The 7,590-nt window shown below is 44.3% G+C and overlaps 1 long non-coding RNA gene across 1 annotated transcript; it reads right to left on the bottom strand.

The window, feature by feature from the left end:
• Nucleotides 1–4,115: 4,115 nt before the first annotated feature.
• Nucleotides 4,116–6,345, bottom strand: LOC134486725 (uncharacterized). The gene is made up of 2 exons (XR_010066097.1): nucleotides 4,688–6,345; nucleotides 4,116–4,327 (listed from the first exon to the last, which is right to left on the bottom strand). It is a non-coding gene; the product is annotated as an uncharacterized LOC134486725 (long non-coding RNA).
• Between the last annotated feature and the right edge of the window lie 1,245 nt (nucleotides 6,346–7,590).

The raw sequence follows: 7,590 nt of genomic DNA, 5'->3' as shown, positions 1-7,590 counted from the left end.
TTTGTAGAAAGATATTGTGTAAATTTGGTTTTGTCATGGAATATCTTGGTTTCTCCATCTATGTTAATTGAGAGTTTTGCAGGATACAGTAACCTGGGCTGGCATTTGTGTTCTCTTAGGGTCTGTATGACATCTGTCCAGGATCTTCTGGCCTTCATAGTTTCTGGCGAGAAGTCTGGTGTGATTCTGATAGGTCTGCCTTTATATGTTACTTGACCTTTTTCCCTTACTGCTTTTAATATTCTTTCTTTATTTTGTGCGTTTGGTATTTTGACAATTATGTGACGGGAGGTGTTTCTTTTCTGGTCCAATCTATTTGGAGTTCTGTAGGCTTCTTGTATGTCTATGGGTATCTCTTTTTTTAGGTTAGGGAAGTTTTCTTCTATGATTTTGTTGAAGATATTTACTGGTCCTTTGAGCTGGGAGTCTTCACTCTCTTCTATACCTATTATCCTTAGGTTTGATCTTCTCATTGAGTCTTGGATTTCCTGTATGTTTTGGACCAGTAGCTTTTTCTGCTTTACATTATCTTTGACAGTTGAGTCAATGATTTCTATGGAATCTTCTGCTCCTGAGATTCTCTCTTCCATCTCTTGTATTCTGTTGGTGAAGCTTGTATCTACAGCTCCTTGTCTCTTCTTTTGGTTTTCTATATCCAGGGTTGTTTCCATGTGTTCTTCCTTGATTGCTTCTACTTCCATTTTTAATTCCTTCAACTGTTTGATTGTGTTTTCCTGGAATTCTTTCAGGGATTTTTGCGATTCCTCTCTGTAGGCTTCTACTTGTTTATTAATGTTTTCCTGTGTTTCCCTAAGGGAGTTCTTCACGTCTTTCTTGAAGTCCTCCAGCATCATGATCAAAAATGATTTTGAAACTAGATCTTGCTTTTCTGGTGTGTTTGGATATTCCATGTTTGTTTTGGTGGGAGAATTGGGCTCCGATGATGCCATATAGTCTTGGTTTCTGTTGCTTGGGTTCCTGCGCTTGCCTCTCGCCATCAGATTATCTCTAGTGTTACTTTGTTCTGCTATTTCTGACAGTGGCTAGACTGTCCTATAAGCCTGTGTGTCAGGAGTGCTGTAGACCTGTTTTCCTCTCTTTCAGTCAGTTATGGGGACAGAGTGTTCTGCTTTCGGGCGTGTAGTTTTTCCTCTCTACAGGTCTTCAGCTGTTCCTGTGGGCCTGTGTCTTGAGTTCACCAGGCAGCTTTCTTGCAGCAGAAAAGTTGGTCTTACCTGTGGTCCCGAGGCTCAAGTTCGCTCGCGGGGTGCTGCCCATGGGCTCTCTGCAGCGGCAGCAACCAGGAAGACCTGTGCCGCCCCTTCCGGGAGCTTCAGTGCACCAGGGTTCCAGATGGCCTTTGGTGTTTTCCTCTTGCGTCCGAGATGTATGTACAGAGAGCAGTCTCTTCTGGTTTCCCAGGCTTGTCTGCCTCTCTGAAGGTTTAGCTCTCCCTCCCACGGGATTTGGGTGCAGAGAACTGTTTATCCGGTCTGTTTCCTTCAGGTTCCAGCGGTGTCTCAGGCAGGGGTCCTGCCGCTCCTGGGCCCTCCCCCACGGGAGCCCAGAGGCCTCATACAGTTTCCTCTTGGGCCAGGGATGTGGGTGGGGGTGGGCAGTGTTGGTGGTCTCTTCTGCTCTGCAGCCTCAGGAGTGCCCACCTGACCAGGCGGTGAGGTCTCTTTCCCACGGGGTCTGGGAGCAGAGAGCTGCTGCGGGCCGGGATCCTTGGGTGTGGGACTTCCGGTAAACACAGGACGTGCCCGGTCCTAGAGGAGTTCTGCCTCTGTGTGTCCCGATTTCACCAGGCAGTTTTCTTGCAGCAGACAAGTTGGTCTTACCTGTGGTCCCGAGGCTCAAGTTTGCTAGCGGGGTGCTGCCCACGGGCTCTCTGTGGCGGCAGCAACCAGGAAGCGCCTCATTCTATCTTGTACCTGCCTTCATCTGCATAATGACATCATCCTATAACATTAGTGATTTGTGTCCAAAAAAAAAATTTCAATTTGTTTAAGATTTCTTTTAAGGTTCAAAAATCATACTTAATGTACTCCCACAGGTCAAAGCAATTATACTGATAACCATTATTCAATCCCTAATTAACAATCAGTTTTCTTTCACAGACAAACTGTTGTTGCCTATCCCAGATTATCATGATATTTCCTTCCTCAGCCATCCCAAGCAGACTTAAAGGATGCCTTCCAGGGTTAAATTCCTCAAACACCCTTGCTTGTCCAGGATCATAACAACAGACCATGATGTGCTCCCAAGCAAACCAACCCACCCTATGCAGACATCCCGTTGCTGGGGTTCTGCTCCTCGGTTGTGATTCCCCTACAGGCTTAATTCTACAAAAGAAAAGGACAGGGCTGCTCCCACAGATCCAGCTGAGACTGAACGCCACCTCCTAGGACCTGCCTGGACAACAAAGCTGCCTTCCTCAGACACCTCATCTGACTGAAGACTCCTGAGACACATGCTGAGACCCGCAGAGGACAGACTTGAGAACTTCCAGCTACAGATGAACTCTCTTGCCAAAGTCAAATGGCTACTGAACTTGGGGAAAGTTGCATGATAGTAAGGAAAACATGATGTCTATCTAGATTAAGCAAATGTTGTTTAAAGCTGCTGTTAATACCCTCACAAACCATGCAACCCAAGTACCAATTAATTGGTCCAATAATCCCTTGTCTTCCCAACCCACACCTCACCCCTCCTTACCCCTCTGACTTAGTTGTGCTACCCTTCTGGCATGTGTAGTGCTTGATACTTCCACCCCACCCAAAAATTTCACTACAAATGACACAGTCATGCCAGTGATGCCACTCCTTTAAAAAAGTAAAAGGGTGAGATGTGGGACCATGAAAGGTAGCTTAGTCACCAGTTGAGCTAAGGCTCAAAGCACTGGAGACCCTGAAGGGACAGTAGGCCCTTTGCCTGTTCCCAGGCACCAGGTCCCTGTCACTAGCACAGCGCCCCCATAGATTTGTGGCCATCAGTCATGTAAGGGAAATGCCCCAAGCTCCTCCACTTGTAGAGGACGTGACCTGTCGTCATGTAGGCTCAAGACAGATCTCCAGTTTAATGAGGTACCTAAAGGACTGGAACCTTTCCTTCCCAGACACTCCTCCCTGCAAAAGATATTTAATCTCAGGCCCACCCTGAGAAATAGGGTATGGTTTTACACATCCACTTTCTGCCATGACAATAAATGCCTTAAAACCAAAAAAGGGGCGGGGGAGGGTGGCTTCATGCTAAGCCACTTGAACTAGGTTTCTCTCAGAAACTCCAAGGATGAGTCTGGAGCATTGTTAGTGCTTAAAGTTTCCCCAAAGTGATTCTAATGATCAGAATCATTAATTTGAAATTAAGAAGCAGTGGTTAAATCTCTGGCTTAGAAATACTTGGGTGATAGGAGAGATGGCTTGGATCTGGCACATCCTTCAGAGCCTCGTGTTTTTGAGTGCCTGTTTTTTCATTCAATATATTATTGGTGGAGGCTGTGGACCCTTTAGAAGTTGTGACCACGGGGGTTGGGGATTTAGCTCAGTGGTAGAGCGCTTGCCTAGGAAGCGCAAGGCCCTGGGTTCGGTCCCCAGCTCTGGAAAAAAAAAAAGTTGTGACCAGCCTGACAGAAGCAGTTCATCTTCAAAGTTATATCTGTCTCGTGAGAACTGGCCCTGCAAACTGTTCCCAGGTAGAGACTCCTTCACTAAACACTATTACTGTTGTGGGTTCTCTTACTTTCTGTGCCACAATGGATCCCCTTCCTCCCCTCTTCTAACTGTGAGGCAAAAATAAATCCCTTCACTCTTTTTGGCAGAGTAATTGTCTTAGCTATTTCTTTGTCATTGTAACAAAATACCATGACCAAGGCAAGTTATAGAAGGAAGATACCTGAGCCTACTTCCCTGTCCTAGCCCAAAGTCGTATTCTTGCCTGAAGCCTACTTCTTCATTCTAGCCTAAAATCAGATTACTGCCTGAGCTAACTTCCTTGCCCTGGCCCAATGTCAAAATCCTGCCAAGTGTCCCCAAAAGCTATCCATAAATATCTTAAAAAACAAAAACAAAACCCCACTAAGACGCTGCTGAAAAGTAGTCATTAGGTGTTCTGCAAAAAACTATTTTATGTAATTAATAATATTTAAGTGGTAAAAGGGTTATGGCTAATGACCCAAACCTGTAATTCTTGCTACTTGGAAGGCTGAGGCAGAAGGGCCACAGTTCAAAGCTAGCCCAGGAATCTTAGCAAGACCCTCTCTCAGAATCAGCAGGCTTTTTTTTTGCATTTGCATACATGCGTGAGGCCCAGGTTCAATCCACTGCACCTAAAATTTAATACACAAACAAAACATAAAAGTCTGAGAGAGTGCAAAGTGAACACAGCTGAGACTGTACATCTGAGTCACATGCTCATGTATAAGGTGGAAAGTACATTAAGGTTCTCTGGAGAGCTCACCTCATGATCTCTCTACACGTGTGTCTGGGGTAATGATTTAAGCTTTCTTAATAACTAATGAATATTAAAATATAGCTTGGTCTATCCAATATAGATACTCTTTTTTTTTTAGTAGAATAAATTTATTGAGTATACTGCAAGGAGTACAAGACTGCACAGTGATTGGGAGTGCAGGTCTATGAGCCAAACTTGGTACTAACGAGCCACTAAATCTTATTGTCCTGCATACCTTCCATGAGCATGCTTGTTCATATCCCGACTCCTCTCAGAAGCACCCTTCCGTCTCTGTCGCCTTCCTGTATTCTCCTCGTGGGATTATTCCACTGAACTCGTTTAATAGAATATTAAGGTTAAAATAAATCTATCTCCTGTACCTTCCTTGTAAACGACCGTCCTACCATCAGCTTCTTTCCATTGTCATACTTCAAATGTTCTATCCCCACTTCGTCCGTTTCCATGCCCACTGCCCACGTAACCTCACACACTGTTCCTCTGCATCGTTTCTCCAAAATCCCTGGTCACACCCTTGTCTCAATCTTTCTAGAAACCTTGCTGTCATTGACTTCTATACAGCTGTGCAGTCGAGGTGATCGCATTACCAAGGCCCCATCATTCATGTCTCCTTGGTTGGCTACAATTCTTTGAACACCCATAGATTCAACCCACCTCCCTATCAGAGCCCCTGCTGTTTCCAGCAATCGATGTGTGTCTGCTGCCCCCTCCTGGCCAAGGTTTTATTCAATTACTGCAGGGCCTCAGAGCCCTTACCTGGAAAACAGCCCGAGCTGTTTCCAAACCTCCTCACATGCTTCTGCCCTCCCCTCAGTCTCAGCTTTCCTCTCTAGCCACAGGATTAATCCCATTTTCCTCCTGTGACCTTTTCCTTCTTCCGTGTCCTCCAGCTGACCTCGATTCAAAACTTGGACAGCTTCTGTGACATCTTTTCGTTGGTATTTGTTTTTGCGGAATCCTCGCCAAGACTTCTTTTGTAAGCCAGTAAACTTTCAATCTTCTTTCTTTGCTACACCTGAATTCTATCCATCCTTTAAATGTGAAAGGACCCTAGCTGGCCTGAGCATGACAAAGTTGGCTAGAACAAGTCTTGCTTTTCCCCCATTCCCTCTCTCTCACTAAAAAACCGTTAGACTGCACTCTTATAGCTAGCTATCAGGGTTTGTCTTCTTATTTGACCACTTCCTCTTCTTGAGGCTGACTACCAAAGTCCAGCCATCAAAGTGCTGAAGTTCATCAACCAAAGGTTATCGCTGCCTCACCTAATTAATATGCCCAATCAAAACGAACCAATTCGCCCTAACACGGACTTTCCCCTTCTCATTTATTAACTGCCATTTGCCGAAGGGCCACTGTGGTCACCTCTCTAACCATACTCTGCCCTTTGTCCTCCAGGGTAAATATCTCTTCCCCTCTCCCTTGTTCCTTTCCCCTTCTCCCTCATCCTCTATCTCTGTCTCTTGTCCCCTGCCCTTTGTTCCTTGGGAAAAATTAATCTGCTTTGTGCAGAGAACTTGATCTTGAGCTGTCTTGTGCTAATACCTGTTCGTTTGATTTCTTTTCAAGAAGATGCTATTATTCTTCAGGTTAGATTTTTTTCCTGGCTTCTAATGAGATCTATAACAGTTAAATTCATCTGTTTGAGAAATGGTCTCTCTTGGCACTAAGCTGTGCCACCTTGGTGGAGAAGAGGGATGGTTAAAATAAAACTGATTTCCTTAGACTGCCTTCACATCTATTTTTTCTATTAATTAATAAGATGTAACTTCTCTGCTCGACATCCAGACTCCATATGTTGGAATTGTCAGTGTTTGATGCTTCTCCATGGAAACAGCTGTGGAACTCCTATTCTGTCATTGTGCTTGGCCACCTGGATTCTCACACAGAAGTTATACCCAAGCCCTTTACTCCATAAAAGCACAGTGGTTCTCCTTCTTGATTCTAGAAGTGTTGGTTTTGCAAATTGTAACCCCATGCAAACCTGTTGGGCCTGCTGAATCAGGATGAATCCTTCTGTATCTGATTGACTCTCAGCATCAACAAGGGGATGAAATGTTTGAGTCAGATTTGTCTTAAGAAGACATTTGTTATTACTCAGACAGACTGAGAAAAATATTACTGAAAAGTTAAATAAAACTCTTTTTAGTTTGTTCATGATATAGGCATGATAACAATGAATGAAGATTACATATTTAGGGCTGAAGAGATGGCTCTGAGGTCCTGAGTTCAATTCCCAACAACCACATGGTGGCTTATGACTGTAGGTAATGGGATCTGATGCACTCCTCTGGTGTGCATAAAGACAATGACAGTGTACTTGTGTGTGTGTGTGTGTGTGTGTGTGTGTGTGTGTGTGTGTGTGTATGATTTGTGGAATGAAGAGAAGACCCAATCAATTCAGGAAACCACATCATTTTGTGCCATCTCCACCATAGCGTGTCTCCTGGAACCATGGCTATGGACAATGAGGGATAAAGCAAAGGCAGACACTGAGGAAACAATAGACATACAAGAAAATCTGGGTTCAGATAGTTTATCTGATGGAGCGTCACCAAAAACCACCTCAACCCAGCACCTCACTGTATTTATTACTACAGCACAGGGACAAGGGTGATCTAGTCCTTGTGAGAGAGCAGTCTCCAGCTGTAAAGATCCTCTAGGAGGAAGCCACCATTGACAGATTTTTGGACATACTGGGTGATCATTTATCAACATTGGAACTTGGACCAGAGAAAAGCTCTGCTTTCCTTCCTCCTGCCCCAGCCCTCCTAGTCTAATCCCATTCCTAAGTGTCAGCTCCTGATATCTAGAAATACATCTTACCTGGAATCTTAAAAGAATTTGCTACCTGTCAACATACAGACAACACATTCTTCTGAGAATCAGAGAGGGCAACAACCAAGGAACAAAACACCCGTCCAACTGAGAGCAACAGAAACCAAGAAACAAAATACCCACTCCAAAAAGGGAAGAACCAGATATCGGCTCCTAGAATTAACAATCTTCCCAAATCCAAATACCTAGATGTCAGCATTAAAAATAAAATCGGTAATCATGAAATAATCTTGTATTGGATGTTATGTTGGCAAAAGGTGGACTAGTAGTCCTAAATTTTTCTTG

This window comes from Rattus norvegicus, chromosome 4 (assembly GCF_036323735.1).
Source record: "Rattus norvegicus strain BN/NHsdMcwi chromosome 4, GRCr8, whole genome shotgun sequence".
Lineage (NCBI taxonomy): Eukaryota > Metazoa > Chordata > Mammalia > Rodentia > Muridae > Rattus > Rattus norvegicus.
This window is presented reverse-complemented; position numbering and strand designations above follow the sequence as displayed.